The sequence below is a fragment of the Peromyscus leucopus genome, chromosome 9 (assembly GCF_004664715.2).
Source record: "Peromyscus leucopus breed LL Stock chromosome 9, UCI_PerLeu_2.1, whole genome shotgun sequence".
NCBI lineage: Eukaryota > Metazoa > Chordata > Mammalia > Rodentia > Cricetidae > Peromyscus > Peromyscus leucopus.
The window spans coordinates 56,498,593-56,513,970 of NC_051070.1; the positions used below are offsets into that span (position 1 = coordinate 56,498,593).

Sequence of the window (15,378 nt, forward strand, 5' to 3'; positions counted from 1 at the left end):
CACCACAGTCACCTGGAGAGGGCGGCCTGGGAGAGCGAACCTCAGAGAGCACGGAACCGCAGGGCCACGCGCACGCTCACTCCCGCGGAATTGGCGCTCGTGGGAGCAGAGCGCGCGAGTCTGTCTACCTGCCAAGCTACCCGCGCGCGAGAGCCAGGCTCTCAGCAAAGCTGATCCCCAGGGCTAAACAGGGCCCTGATGGATTCAGGCAGGATCTCCAAGGGGCGCCCGCCCTATGGATTCCAGCCTCTAGCCACACCCGGGCTTCTGGGGAGCTGAATAGGAGCGCATCACTCCTTGGACCAGGCTTTGCGAGTAACAGTCACTGCGGATTCCCCAAGGGTCTAAAAAAAAAAAAAAAAAAAAATCAAACCTGCGTGCCAGCAGTCGGGGATGTCTGGGACTTTCTGGGCCAGGGGTCATGATCTACCTAAATAACCCGATTTCTACAACTGCAAAGGACTAGGAAACGTGGGACAGGAGTGCCGGGCTTGGGGACGTGCACACTTGGTCTTTTGAGGCTGAGCCCCAAGGCAGGGATCTCAGGCGAAGGCTGCTGTGAAAATCCCAAGTTCAAGCCTTCACAAGCGATATCAAAAACACGCCACTGCGGAACCCGCTTTCTCCCATCTGGGGTCTATAACTGGGTTAAAATGACACTTGTTAACTAGAAGGTAACTTCTCATGGCAAATCAGGAAAACACAGAGCTCTGGGGTGCTGGTATTCAAGTCGGGTCCCAAAGCGAAGACGCAGGGCTAAGTGGAGGTCCAGTGTCAACTGGAAGCCAGGCACACCTGCCCACCCCCACCCGGCCCTGCGGGATGCCTGCGCCGGGCACCGCAGCGCTACTCACCTGCTGCGCGGATGCGGAGGCCCGGGCGTGGGGAAGAGCGGACCTTCAGTCCTTGCAGCGCCGGCTGCTTCTCTGCAGGGAGGAGAGGGACGGTCTCCAAAGACCAAGTCCCAGTCCTTAGCACCCGCTGACTCACCCACCACTGCCGAGCACCTTAAACTCCGGGCTCGCTTCTGCTTCTCCTAGATCTTTTAAAAATAAAGACTGGTAACAGAGAAAAGAAAAGACAAATATAACGAGCCAATAACTCCGGGATCACCGGTTTGATATTCGGTTCCTGGACACCAGAAAAGAGAAGCGAGGAACTTTGCGGCTCTGGTTGACGTAGTACAGGCAGTAGCCCAGAGAGTACCGTAATCTCCAGCTGTTACCGTATTCCTCTGTGGCAACCCGCACAATCTCGTAAACCTCGGAGTTGGTGTCTTTCTCCTTCCTGCCTGGAAGTGGATTCATCTTGCTCCTCTCTGTTTCTCTGTCCCTCTGTGTCTCTCTTCCCCCTTTCCTTTTCTCTCCTCCCTATCTTCACTCTAGATCCCTCTCCCTCCTTCCCTTCTCTGGGTCTCCACCTATCAATGGGCTGATGCATACATTAAAAACAAACCAACAAACAAACACAGATATCCTTTCAAGTTTTTACTGAATACACCATGTGTTTACATAAATTTCCCAAAGGTTACTTTAAAAAGTTTAGTCACAGCCCAGGTTTATTTAAGTCAGGAAGTGGTGTCAGAAGTGTAAGTGCACGGCATTGTCTGCAGATGTTTAAAAAGTACGCAAACCAGAGAAGACTGCCTAAGCTTGATTGCAATAGTTTCAGGAAAAAAAATATGATCCAACTTTCATTTGGTTAGATGGCGTTTTAAAAATTGTATACTCTCAAGGCAATTTCTACCACAATGTAGTATCTTTAAACCAATCTGTTTCCAATTCTCAAAAGAAAATGTATCCTCAGAGGAGAATTTCTTCTCTTCCGTTTTTTTTTTTTTAATAGTTTTTGAGTGGAGGGCTCACACAGTCTTATTTATTTATCTCTTCCTGACAAATTCTGTGGTCTGCTTAACTTAGGACTACTCAGAATATTAAGGACAAACAAGAGTTTGCCCAGAATGGTGCCCATTTCTGAGGCCATCCTCTTTTGTCGTTATTGACTCAGACAGAACATAATTTTTTTTTTGAAGTGCTTTCTAGAATCCCTTAAGTCTGGTAATATGAAATTAGCCTTAGGAGAACACAGGGCTTCAGCTGCGTGTAGTAGTAGGCGGAGTCTTTGCTTGCATGCATGGATGAAAGCCTGGGTTGGATCACTAGAGTGCTGTACCTGTATTCCCTCTCCTGAGCAAAAATGTGTTAATATTATTCATTTTCCAAAAAAGAAGTTTATAGGCTTTTTTTTTTTTTTTTAAATAGCAGTATTCCAAAGTGTGCAGAGACACAGTCATGTGGTGAGATCAGGGGTCCCTTAACACTGAATAACTGGTACTTAGAGTTCTTTCTCCTCTATACATAAAATCCCCTAACCCCGTGGCTGGAGACATAATACCCACACCTACTACGTTTGATTGGATTTGACATCAATGTCATAGAAAGAGTGTGTGCAAACGGCTTGCTTCTTCACAAACTGACCCTTGGAGTCTGGAAGAAGCCTAGTGAATGTGCAGACAAGAAATTCGGCTCTTTCAACACTAGCCCATCAATGACTAGGTTATATGCTTTCTGAGATTCCCCTCCCCATTTGGAGGAGGCTGCTCTACAACCTCTAAGACTTTCACCCCATCTGGTAAATGTGTAAGAGTTCTTTGGGAATCTCGCCCCCTAGAGGGAGAGCCATTGTTCAGATTTGTATCCTTTTACCCTGCATCATGAACATTCATTCTCTTTAATATGTGATCCACAGTAGAGAAGGGAAGTGGTTTTGTCTGCAAGAAAACAAGCTCTGGAGGGAAAAATGAATGAAGGTCTTTGGAATTCCTGAGTCTCTAAGCCCGACAAATGGGAACATATCCATCCCAACCACTAACTACCTGTTGCCCAAGTCCAACATCTACCTCTGCAACCAAATAGGTCTCAGCTTTCAAATGTCAGTCTTTACAAAGAAGACTCTCAACACTAGCCTTCTGGTTGCTAACCACCAATTCACAAATGGGGAACTACTTACTCTTAGCTGTTTTTTTTAATCAGCTTATATTTATTATACAAGATGATAGCTTTAAAAATGATGTTTTTATTCAACTATGTCATGCACTTTGACCATATTCACCCCCATTATGCTCTCCCACTAGTTCCCTAAATCTTCACAAATAGTTCCCATTCTACATTCGTGTCATATATAATATTTATGTATTTTATACTCATATATGTATAGATTAAGTTGCACACATGAAAGAAAATATGCGATGTTTGCCTTTCTGGGTCTGGCTTATTTCACTTAGCACGATGGTTGCCAGTTCCATGTCTTTCTTGTAAATGACATAATGTTGTTCTTCATGGCTGAATCAAACTCCATTGTGTGCACACTACACATTTTCCTTAGTCACTCTGTAATGCATGGTTGACATCACAGAGTCCTGGAAGGTGTAGTGAAGAGACAGTGGCCATGGAGACCTGAGGAGCAAGCCCCACCTCCTGTGAGACTTTTCTGGGTCTTGATTTTCTAATTTTTACAGGGAACAGTGAAACCTAGCAGAGTTGCTAGTGAGTTCGAATGAAATTAACTCTCTGAAGAATATTGCTCCTAGTCCTAATTGGCTCTCACTACTAATCTTATGAATGAATTAATCTTGTGAATTCCTTTCTCCCTCTGTACATTTTGGATTACTTTAAGTTGAAATATGCATCTAACCTAACATAGACCATGGATGCTCAGCTTGAAAAGTCACTTGGAAAAATGATGACATCAAAAGGATCCAACATGGCACATTTGGACCTGATCTTCTTCTCTCCCTGTGTCTGCAGGGACCATGCAACTTCATGTGAACCCCTTAGCCCAGGCATCCTGAGAGCCACCTGTTAGCAGTGGATCTTAACAAGTACAAATCTGTGATGTCTGTTCAAAGAGGATGGAGGCAGATGAAATTCCTAAAGGCTAGAGAGAGAAAACTGTGACTATTCAGAGTTCAGGTGTCAATAAGACAAGACTTTAGTCCCTTGGACCTTTTATAGCAAGGAGAAGTCTGTGGCTACAGGGAGTCAGAGCTGGATTCTCTAACCTAGAAACCCACCCCAAGGAGAGGCTCCTCTTGCTCCACTCTGAAGTATGTGTGACCAGGTGTGATGTAGGTCAAGAAACGCTGTTGATGGTGAGGTTCTGGGAAAGCCTGTGGGCGATGCCACTTGACTGAAGGATCGCAGGATAAACCAGATTCAGTTGATAGATAGAAATGGGAAAAACAACTGGATAGAGCTGAGTCACAAAGTGTGTGTGTGTGTGTGTGTGTGTGTGTCCCCTCAAGCATTCCGTAACATTGGAAGAACCATTCTGATTGGAGAAGGACCAGCCAATCAGCACATATCTGACACCATTAGCTGGTAGGATTGTGTTAGTGATTAGGGAGAAAGTAAGAGTTTGAGGTTTGGAGGATAAAAAAAAAAAAAAAAAAAAAAAAAAGGCAATCTATCAACCTGCTTCTTAAAACAATGCACAACAGAATTGGGACCATTTTCTGGGATTTATGATTTGAAGTGGCAGAGTAGATGGCTTAACGTTAGTATCCACCATAGCGACCTGGCCTTATCCATCAATTCTCTTAAGGCTTAGCAAGTTAAAGCGGGAGGAAAATGAAAAACATTGCTCAGAAGACTGTGGACGAAGCAACAAATCACACTTCCCCAAACGAGCATTATGTTCCAGTCCTCTGACAACCCGTGTAAACTTCACAGTGCACAGACAGTGTGGGAGGAGGCTTCGTGAGATCATAATTCTGACTTTGCCATCATTGCCCCAAACCGCAGCCACCTGGGAAAATAACCTGCTGCCAATGGCGTGAATCCAGCCTGCCATCTTCGCCTTGTAGAGCAGCGCAGTACAGACAGGGAAGTCCAGACAGCCCTTTGCCGCTCAGGCAACTTTGCACTTGCAGAGCACCTCTGGCTTGATCCATGTCAATCAAGTGCTCTTGGTCCCTTGATCAAATGACATCTGAAGCCTGCTAAGACTGAGCATGCCTGACACTCCACTAACTACCCATGCTTCATTCCTCTCCACGTCCTGGCGGGATTTGGATCTGCCTACCTTCTCCATTTCCATCTTCCTTTTCCCATCACAGGTATTCCCTCAGCAAGCTACTTCTCTGCTTAATCACACTCTCTTCTCTGCTTCTTGGAGGAGTGAAATTAATGCATGAGATGACTTTCTGTGAGATGTATTCATTCTTCTCCTCACAGGCATTTAAAGAAACATGTTATATATGTGTTTATATAGAGAAACTCTCCACGTTAGCTATGCTCTAACCATCACAAAGTGTCGCATGTATGCCTAGGTCACCGAAGAACTGCATCTGTCTGTATTTCATGCACATGATGCAGGAGTTTATGAGATCCTCCTTCTGTGATGAGGAACAGTGATCTCGTGGAAGAGCTTGCCTTATCCTCTCTGAATTTCCCTTTCACGTTTCAGACTTATTTTAGGACTGAAATTAAGTCATGTGAGCCAGATGAGGACTGACACTAATTTTAAAGGTTCCCTGAGGGACAGAAGAGATGGCTCAGTCAGCTAAATGCTTGCCTTGCATGCTTGAAGACCTGAGTTCAATTCCCAGAACCAGAAGAAACTGGGCATGGTAGCACACGCTTGTCATCCCAACACTGAAGAGGAGAGATGGAAGGATCCCTAGAGATAGACAGCCAGCCTGACAAAACCAGTGAGCTCCAGGCCAGTGAGGGACCCCTTCTTAACAAATGAGGTGGACAGTGACTGAGGGACATGTGAGGTTCATTGACCTCTGACCTCCACAAACACATGCACACACATTTATATAAGAACACACATAATTCTTTTTTTTTTTCTTCCCTAGACAGGGTTTCTCTGTGTAGCCCTGGCTGTCCTAGGACTCGATTAATATGCCAGGTTGGCCTTGACTCAGAGATCTACCTACCTCTGCCCTCCAAGTACTGGTATTAAAGGCATGTACCACCACTGCCTGGCTGAACACACATACTTCTCTAAAATCTCTTTGAAAGTCTTTCTGAAATGAAGACCCGTAGAGCATTGGAACAGAGATGTTTCTTAGTTCCCTCTTGCTTCAGTTCAGTAAAAATATGACATCATCTGAAGACTTGAAACAGCAGAGGCTTTATTCTTTTTATTGAAGGCTAAGCTTGCACTCTGATCAATATCCAGTCCTCTATCCAGTCTTGTTAATTTAACTGCCAACGATGCAGCCCTTCTAGAAGTCATGAGACATAAATTGGTAAAACGGTCTTGTTCCTCATATCAGCAAAAATCAAGGTACAATAAATTGTACTGCTTTTAAAAAGTTCTGAAATGGGCTTTATCATTATTGCACTCAATGGGAGCAATCAATGGCCCCAATGGGGAGGACTCTAATATGCTTAAGACAGGGGAAGAAGGAGAAAAGATAAGTTTAAAAGTTGGCTGATCTGATGATCACACCAACAGTAACTAGAAGCCACCGAAAACCCACTGGAACTCTAAGCCCCAAATGTATTCTTTCTTCTATAGTTGCCTTGGTCATTCATGTCTTATCACAACAATCGAAGAGTAACTGAGGCAGGGGTGTACATAATCAGCTGAGGAAAAACAAATAAGATGAGGTCTTGAAAATAGAGACTCCCCAGCATTTATTTGCTCTTTTCAGTCAATTTCTAATGAAGTAAGTTAAATGCTATTTCATACTAACATGGTTGGGGTTGATGTTCATCAACCTTCTGGAGATGACTGCACCAAATGCATCACATTTAAGTTAAAATGAAGTATTCATCTTTTAAACCAAGCTTCAAGGTTAGATATCCATCTGTTCTTCCATAAAATTTGTTCCTTAGTTCCCATCTCCAAACATCCTGCAGCTAACAGTGGTCTATGGGGAGAAGAACAAGATGGATGGATAGTCAAATTATTGATTAAGATGAGTCAGTATGTGAGATTCTAAAAAGTCCAGAAATGACTGTTGTCCTTGGTTATAAACAAAGGTGAGTTAAGTCAGTTCCTTACTTCAGTGCAGGTCCAGATGCTGAGGGAGTAGATCGGACCCAGAAGGGCTTCCCTGGAGAGGGTGGTGTAGGTCCTATCGGCGGCTGCGCTTGGGATTTTGGATAATTGGGATTAGGGAAATGTTTTTAACAAGACACCAAAACCTCTGGGTTTGTGCGGTGGTTCAGCCACAGAGGCGCTTGCTGCCGAGCCTGCAGACCCGAGTTTGACCCCTAAAACTCACATGGTGGAAGAAAAGAATCAGCTCTGCAAGTGGCCCTCTGACCTCCACACACAGGCTGTGGCACACACAGGGCACACACACAATAAATAAACATTAAAAACCCAGAACTTGTTAAAAAAAAAGTCAGTGACTTGAGCCACATGAATATCCAACATGTCATTGTAATAAAAAGGAGAAATTGGCAGTGTTGAATCACAACTTTAATTGGGAGAGAAATATTTAAAATACTTTAACAAACAAGATTATTTTTGAAATGTGTATATTCTCTGGTTTTCTGGACACCGTTGTCCTGGGAGTCTGTCAAGTGTCCATCACCAAAGGCAGCAGACGATGTTTCTCTTCTGGTTCTAGCATTTTCTCTTTGACCTGTATCTGCTCGGCTAGGATGCCTGTGTGGTTTTATAGTGGTCTCGTCGAGCTTCTGGTTCTGGACATTTCGTTTCTCTTTTGTTTATTTCACTTTGCTATGTTTATTATTCTTTATTATTTCTCCTTCTTATTTGTTTATTATTCTTTCAGATGTATCTATAGTACCTTGACTATATCCCTCCCCCATTACCTTTTCTATTCTCTCTCTTATTTTCTCGTTAAGGTCACTACTGCACCAGTGCACACATGCTGCCTGGCAAGTTGGCACTGGAGTTCTGGTTATCAGACTGTGTGTGAGTGAGTGTGTGTGTGTGTGTGTGTGTGTGTGTGTGTGTGTACATGTGCATGCGTGCACACGCATGTGCTATTTTTCACTTTTAATGAGGAGAATGTCTGGGGACAATAGAACAGCCTGGAGAGTTCTCATGTCTTTGAGGCACACAGAAGACCCAGGGAGTAAAGGAACTGGAAGAATCAAATTTTAAAATGTCAAGTTGTTGTTGTTGTTTAAAGCTGTGGATGCCAAATGCTACCTATAAATAATGATAAAGCATATTAAAGATAAAAAGACAAAGTATAGAATAGGAGATGGCTTCTAATACATATTTTATAAACGGTCTTACTTTGCCATCAGTACACCTTTAGAGGGTTGTAGGAAGAAGATAAAGTCAGCTTTTGTCAGTGGCAGTTCAGTGATATTTAATACTGTTTAATACCTAAATGTGTCAGGCAGGGAAGCCTTGCAGTTACTGTTATTATCCATTTGCATGGAACTTTTTTTAATGAGGTATATTATGCTAATTATCAGCAAGATCTAAATTTTTCTCAAGCAACGAGTCTTCAGGCGTTTTATTTTTAGGAGGATGAAATCTTTGGCATTTATAATTGACTTCTCAAAATATTTGCTAGAAAAATAATTTTTTCTTTTGTGGTTTTTAATCCATCGAATGCAGAAAGTCAAGAAACCACAACTTTTCCCCCAAAAAGTAGTTTCCCATATAAACAAAATAACAGCTTCTAAGAAAAGCTCGGAGCTTCCTAATAATTTATGATTCAAACCAATATTTCTTTAGGATTTTCCCACACTCTATCACTGGAACCAAATCCACACAAACTAATCCATGATGTCTTCTGAGAATTAATATCTTCTTGGAGTTCAGTGACCTTCACAGTCCCCAAAGCAAGGCTTTACGTGCAGTTTAGAGTTGGTAAAGAATTTTCACATTCCTTCTCTAAGGCACTATGGATCATGGTTTTAAGACAATTCTAACTGGATAGAAGAACCTTATTCTTATTAATTATTTTTGAATGTTTACATTTATTTATTTGTGTATGTGTGCCCACTGCACATGTGTGGAGTCAGGAGACAGTTTTTCTGAAGTCAATTCTCTCCTTCTACCACGTGTCTCAGGGATCAAACTCAGGTGGTCAGGTTTGGTGGCAAGCAACCTTAGCCATTGAGCCTTCTTGCCAGCCCGGTGAATTTTTCATACTCAAGTAAAGTGGCAAGTTTCATCATAGTGTTTTCGGCATATGTGACATTATATGCTATAGGAATGCACTCCCCCTCCCCCACCGGATTCTCCCACGCTTTCTACACCCCCCACCCCCAGCTCAGTTCTTCCCGCAATAACCTTCCTTCTGCTTTCATTTCTTCTCTGTTCCATTATCCTCTCCTCCCTAGGTTCAAAGCTCTTTCCCCGCTCTCAGGATCCCCTTTCTAGTGTCCTGACCCCCACCCACACATATAAACAAACACATGTATACACACACATATCTCACACACACACACACACACACACACACACACACACACACACACACAATTTAAACTCTATGTCTCATAATGGGAGAAAATGTGATAGTTCTCATTTTGAGTCTGCCTTATTTCACTTAATATAATGATTCTGGTTCCACTTATTTTTCTGCAAATACCACAGTTTCATATTTCTTCCCAGCAGTTTAAAATCCACTGAGCCTAGACTACCTCACTTTCTTTACTTTTTTAATTTTTGATTTTAATTTTGTTTTTGTTTTTCGAGACAGGGTTTCTCCTTGTAATTTTGGTGCCTCTCCTAGATCTCACTCTGTAGACCAGGCTGGCCTCGAACTCACAGAGATCTGCCTGGCTTTGCCTCCAGAGTGCTGGAATTAAAGGTGTGCACCACCACTGCCTGATTTACACTTTCCTATCTGTGTGTTTGTTGACGGCCGTCTAGGCTGGTCTTCTCCCTGGCTATTGTTACTGGTACAGCAATGATTGTGAGTGTGCTGTAGAGCATCATCCTGGAGCCCCGTACAGTCTAATGTTTTTATGATTCTCCAACTAAGAATGTTCTATATATTTTTTAAAGTTTATAAAAATAGCGAGCAACACTCGCCCCACAAAGAACATGCAACTGAGATGTTCGAAAGCCATAATGGCTAAAATAACTTTGTTTTAGTTCTTTTTCAGATTGGTTTTCCAGAACCCTGGTCTGTGGTGGTGTAGGTACCAGGGACAAGAGGAGTAGGAAACCTGTTTGCTGGCAGACGTTCTTGGAGGTTGACATCTTTGCGGGGAGGATTGCCTGGAGTGTTTTCAATGCAACACTGAAGGTGATATGCATAGATAGATGTATCTCATGGAAAATCTCTAGAAACCAATGTGCCGTGCAGTTTTGGATTGAGATTACTGGACTTCAGTAGGAAAGGTCATTCGTTCTGTGACTGGCTCCCCCCTGGGCTTCTGAAAAAGGCTCAGGCTGGCTGTGCATTTGTCCCCATGAGTCCTTTGGGTCTGTGTATGAGAGAGCAATCATGGAGCTACTGTATATTTCAAGCTTGTCTAGCAGAATTCTGAGACACCTGATGCAGTACCCTGCCTCAGGGTACCAGAGAGGATAGTTCTCAATGGTGAGTACAAAGGTTACCTCATTCACTTCTGTGTGAGAGATGATGTAGAAGAGACAATGATAACCTCACTCACCATGGTGAAAAAGATGATGTAGAGGAGACAGGGCTCGAGTAGACACCCTTTCACTCAACATATTCATCTGAGTTTATTGCTTCTATTATTTAACTATTTAACGTGAGACAAAGTTTGCTAAGGATGTCTTTTTCAACAGACTTTTATTTAATACCTGTTTTGAAAAGTATTGAGCCAAACTTTAAGAATGTGAAGGTGAGAAAGATAACTGAGGACTTCAGAGACACACGTGTAATGACATTAATATATTGTAGTAATACTGAAGGGAAGTTTAACACAGACATGACCATATTTCAGGCCTTGAATATAACTGGGTTGTGACACTTATTGCTCTTGTATCTTCTTTATTAAAGAGTTTCCTACTATCAAAATCTTGTCAGTGAAGGGGTACTAAAGTCTACAATCACTCACCAAGTACCCACTGTCACAAGGCAACTCCCAATGAGTTCACCTAAGAGAATTTAATAAACAAGGCAACAATCAACTCTTCAGTCTCCAACAGAGTGTTGAACCAGAGATCTCACCTCTAGTTAGAACCACCTCAGACAGGCACCACCAGATATCAAACCTATGTGCCATGTTGCAGAGGGCACAGGACCTTGTGTTCATGAGCAGGCACTAGGGAACCCAGGAATGTTAAACACATAGAGTTGTCTCTTCAATGAGAGATGTAGGTCCAGGTTTCCACCCAAAAGGCTGGGAATGGATGTGGTTAATAGCCTGGTGAAATCTGCACTATCTATATGACTGAGACCATGACTGCCTCCCCATACTCTCACAAACAGGACTGGAGATGGTAAATAGCTTGGTGGCCTTTACACTATCGGTATGACTGAGAACACAGCAGATCCTCTCGTAGGCCCTTAAGATGACACATGTAATCTATCTACAGAACCATCTTTATGGAAGAGGTGACGTGTACTTTGAGAAGAGTTTCAATGCAATTATGCCTTAAGCTGCATTGTGCACATGGGATTATGTTACAGAAGGAAACTTCTTTCTAAATTTTACTGTACTTAATATGCCTAAAATAAACTACCCTATGCCAGACTAGAAGTTTGGTCCAACACAGTCTACTGAATTGTGTTGAACTGAACTTCCTCCTTGCCTCACATGGATTGACACTGTACTGGCCACGGTGTTTGCAGAGACTCCCACACCATGTCTGCTTGGTGACAGTTTATACAGCAGTTCTCAACCTGTGGGCCATGACCTTTTGGGAGGTCAAATGACCCTTTCATAGGGCTTGCCTAAGACTATTGGAAATATCAGATATTTACATTATGATTCATAACAGTAGCAAAATCACACTTATGAAGTAACAATGAAAACAATTTTATGGTGGGGGTCACCACAACATGAGGAACTGTGTCAAAGGGTCACACTTTAGGAAGGTTAAGACCCACTGGTCTATAATGTATAGCTGACCATCGGAGCAGGTTTGGTACAGGGAAGTCTCCATTACATGAGTTCATGTTGCTAAATGGCAGTTCCTTGGAATGGCTCTGCCCTTGGTGTTTTGAGTCACATGCAAATGTGATCTTCATCTGCTGCCATCACTGACTGGCTCTATTTCCCACACAGCAGTTTGCCCATTCACCTCAGCTTCTACTTTGCACAAGAGCAAAGTCATTTTCCCTGCCACTATCCTCGTAGCTCATCCTCCCCTGGGTCGGCAATTCCCAAGGGAGATTTCACCGCAGTGAAAACAGGTCTCCCGGTTCTGTTCACCAAATTTCCCTCACACTCTGGAGTTAACTTGGCCATCGAGGCGTTTTTAGCCATTCTAGGCTTCAAGAGGAACTGTGGGAATCAGCAGTGAGGAAGGGTTGATGCCAGACCAAATTCAGATAGGGTGATGTCAGTCATTCTCCTTGGAGACCCTTGCAAACTTGGGATTGTGCAAAGTACACACAGGAGGCCTTCCTGTCCTGTATCACCCAAAAGACATGCATAGGCTGCTGCTCCCAAGTCACTGCATCCAGAGGGACCAGAAGATTCTCTTCTGCAGTAAGAGAGGTCACTTGGAGCAAAGTCAGCTGGAAGAGTAAGAGGATGCAATTGCAAAAGGCGAAAGCGAGACTTTTCAGTTTTTGTGTTTGTTTGAAGAAATGCATGTGTCTGTAAGAAAGCCCATGCCACATCCATGTTGAGTCATAAACAAGGTGTGCAGTGGGGAATGCGTGACAGCTGCTACAGATGGGGCAGAATTTTCAGTGGCAGGGGCGTGAGGGTAGGGATGCACTTTTAACGGTGATGAATTCAGAGGAGCCGAGTGAAGGATTTCCTGTCTTCAGGTTGCGTCTGACTCAAGACCACTTCTTCCAGCTCATTTTCAAGGTGCTTAAGTAAGGAATGGCTCAGCAGTGGAGAGCAGTTAGCTGCTCTTCCGGGGGAGGGGGGAGGGAGGGGAGGGACGGGACCAGAGTTTGGTTCCCAGCATCCGTGTTGAGTGGCTTACAATTGCCTGTAACTCCAGTGCCAGATCTGATGCCCTCTTCTGGCTTCCATGCGCATGTGCACACAAATGTGCATGCACACACACACACACACACACACACACACACACACACACACAAACAAAAGTCCCCAATCTTTATATCTCCAGAGCCGAGTACCAGACAGTGGGGTAAACCAAGGGGGCAGGCAGATGCAGTTAGTGGGAATCACCTCAGAAGCCAGCAGAGCGGGTGATGTGCTTTGTGGATGGAGTCTGCCTGGCGTTTTTGATGCTTTCCTGTGGATACATCTTTATCTGCTTGCGGCGAATCTGGGGATAGGTACCACATGGAGCTAGAAAGTAGCAAGAACCTAACAGGAGAAGCTAATTCCCAGCTGAGGTAAGGAGACTAAAGTTTCTTAAACAGAATACGAAACAGGCAGATGAACGTGAGAGAGCAGAGTCCTTTTAGGGAAGTGAGGTTTTAAAGTTTTTCTCTCTCTTTTCTCCCACCTCCCCACTTCTCAGCCTGGAGCATTTTGCTTTACCTTTCCACCCATCTTGCCTTCAGCGACTCTCCTCATAGAGGTGTGAAGGGGAGGTAAAAGTCAAAGAGGAGATGGTTTCACAGCACAGGGCTGGGGAGCTGAGGTCTGGGTCTGAGAGGCCGTCCACAATCTCATACCATATGCCGCAGATTTGCAGCCATGAGAACAGAGAAGGAGGTGACTCCGTGGGGTGATCCATAGGTTCAGTTCCCTGACTGTAGCAAGCATCTCACTACTTGACCGTGTGTCAGAACACGATGTTACACACTCTGAAGTATAAAACAAACTAGGGCTGGCATCCTGAAGTTCAATGGCAAAAAAAAAGGAAGAATGGGGGGGAGGGGCAGAATGAGGATTTAAATGTAAATATGTTAAATCTAGAGTAGCGTCTGAGAACTGAATTTTCTTCATCAGGGCCAGTGAGATGGCTCTCCCAGGAAGGAACGCTTGCTGCCAAGCCCGACTCCCCGAGTTTCATCCCCCAACCCCAGACCCCACACGGTGGACGGGGAGAACTTCCTGATGGCTCTTCTCTGACCTCCACACACGTGCTGGCCACTGTGCACACCCCCTCAAATAAATAAATGCGACATTTAAAAGTTTCTTCATCAGTGTCACCGGTGTGACCATGTTCAGTTTTGTTTTTACAATTTTGGACATTTCAAAATTCCTTAACCCATCTTAGCAGGGTCTTCCGGCTGAGGAAACAATACATTTAACCCCTGGAACCACCTTCCTGCTCACGGCTAATGCGTTTTGAAGATGCCCACCCCCCACCCCCACCCCCAAGGCAGAATCACTTCTTTAGAGAATTGCAAAGTTAGCTCATTTCGTGTATCTCATGGGAATCAAGCCATTTTGGAGGAATTTTGCCTTACTAAAAATGACAAGGAACCCTCCCTGGACTCTGGCGGAACCTTGGTGATCCAAGATGGAAGCAGTCCAAGGTTTATACGGAAGAGGGGTTCAGCTAGCTGTCCCACCGTAGAACTGCTGCTAGGGATGGCGCCTAAGATGGACACAGAGGTCGTGGTACTTCTGTCCCTGGACAGTGGCAGCAGGAACAACCCTGGTGAAGATGCCTGAGACGACCGCAGGTGGAGGGAAAGAGGTGGAGTCGATGGCTCCACAGTGGCAGCCATGTTGGGTGAGTCTCAAGCCTGTGGTGGGCAGGGCTGACTCTAAGAAGTAAACTGCAGCTGCAGAGCTGAGAATGTAACTGTCAGGAGAGGAGGCCTTGCTTCTCCTCTGGGTTCTTCCATCAGTCTATTAGGTATTCTTGGAGAACGTTGCTATCACTGGAAGCAGCAATTTCTACATCTTTAAAGTGAAGGTACGGGGACACGTGTTCTTTGGGTGATGGGAAGGGCTCCGGGGTAAAGCAGTTGCTTTGCAAGCGCAGGGACCTGAGTTTGGTTCTCAGCACTCATGTAAAGGTTCCTAGGCACCATGATGTGTTTTACAGTCCCAGTACAGAAGGTGAGAGAGTGGAGATGGAGGAGTTCTGGAGGCCTGTTGCTTGGTCAGCCTAGCCAAAATTGTCTAAAAAGGAGAAGAGGAGGAGGAGGAAGAGGAGAAGGAGGAGGAAGAGGAGAAGGAGGAGGAAGAGGAGGAGGAAAAGAAACAATTGAGGGAGTGGACATCTAGACATCAGCCTCCTGGCACACACACACATGCACACGCACACGCACGTGCGCACACACGCACACACGCACACGCACATGCACACGCACATGCACACACATGCATGCACACATGCATGCTGTTCTTTCAGTTCTCCTGAAGCTTTAAAAGTCTCTGATGTGTTCTA

General features: G+C 44.4%; 1 protein-coding gene across 1 annotated transcript in view; it reads right to left on the minus strand.

The window, feature by feature from the left end:
* Adra1a (adrenoceptor alpha 1A) overlaps positions 1-937 on the minus strand; it is a 107,167-nt gene extending 106,230 nt beyond the window's left edge. Inside the window, 1 exon segment of the mRNA XM_037208441.1 lies at positions 855-937. The gene's annotated coding sequence lies outside the window, so the exon portion shown is untranslated.
* Between the last annotated feature and the right edge of the window lie 14,441 nt (positions 938-15,378).